At 59.7% G+C, this 987-nt stretch overlaps 1 pseudogene; it reads right to left on the bottom strand.

The window, feature by feature from the left end:
- Positions 1–93: 93 nt before the first annotated feature.
- Positions 94–725, bottom strand: LOC106820265 (annotated as a pseudogene).
- Between the last annotated feature and the right edge of the window lie 262 nt (positions 726–987).

Raw genomic sequence — 987 nt, 5'->3', positions numbered from 1 at the left:
CTCTCTCTCTCTCTCTCTCTCTCTCTCTCTCTCTCTCTCTCTCTCTCTTCTCTCTCTCTCACTCGCACTCTCACTCTCACTCTCTCCCTCTCCCTCTCCCTCTGTCTCTCTCATACACTCTTTCTTCTACATCTCTCCTCTCCTCTCCTCTCTCTCTCTCTATTTCTTTGTCTTGTTAGTCTTTCCTCGCTAACACACGAGTTCCTTCCTTCCACACCCCTCCCCCCTCCCGCATTGCCCCCACCACCCGCTATCCCTTGCCGATGGCGTCCTTGGCGGCGCGTATGAGCGGTATGAGCGTGCGTAGAGGCTTCGCGCGCCTCATGAACTCGTGCGCGAGCAGGTCGGTGGTGCCGGCGCGCGCCGCCGCGTTCACGACGAGGCAGCGGTCGAGGAAGTCGGAGAAGTCGCGCCCGAGTCGCGTCGCCGCGTCGCGGATCTCCGGCTTGCCGTGCGTCGCGATCAGGTAGAGCGCTCGCAGCGGCGTCTCGTTCAGGTACGGTGGCTCCCCCTCAATCATCTCGATTGCCATGATGCCTAGGCTCCACACGTCGACCTTGGGGCCGTAGCTGCGCCGGCTGACGACCTCGGGCGCCATCCAGTACGGCGTGCCTACCATCGTGTTGCGGTTCGTCCGCTCGGCCGTGATCTGAGCGCAGAAACCGAAGTCTGTCAGCTTGACGCTGCCGTCCATGCCCAGCAACACGTTGTCACTCTTAATGTCCCTGTAAGCAGAGAGAGAGATGTGTTAGAGAGAGAGAGGAGAGGTGTAGAGAGAGTGGGGGAGGGTGTTAGAGAGAGAGGGGGGAGGGTGTTAGAGAGGAGAGAACGAGGGGGGGTGTTAGAGAGAGAGAGAGAGGGGGAAAGGTTGTTAGAGAGAGACGAGAGGGAGAGGGTAGTTAGAGAGATGGGGAGGGCTGTTAGAGAGAGAAGAGGGGAGGGTGTTAGAGAGAGAGGGGGAGGGTGTTAGAGAGAGAGAGGGGGAGG

This window comes from Priapulus caudatus, unplaced genomic scaffold (assembly GCF_000485595.1).
Source record: "Priapulus caudatus unplaced genomic scaffold, Priapulus_caudatus-5.0.1 Scaffold9195, whole genome shotgun sequence".
Classification (NCBI taxonomy): domain Eukaryota; kingdom Metazoa; phylum Priapulida; class Priapulimorpha; order Priapulimorphida; family Priapulidae; genus Priapulus; species Priapulus caudatus.
This window is presented reverse-complemented; position numbering and strand designations above follow the sequence as displayed.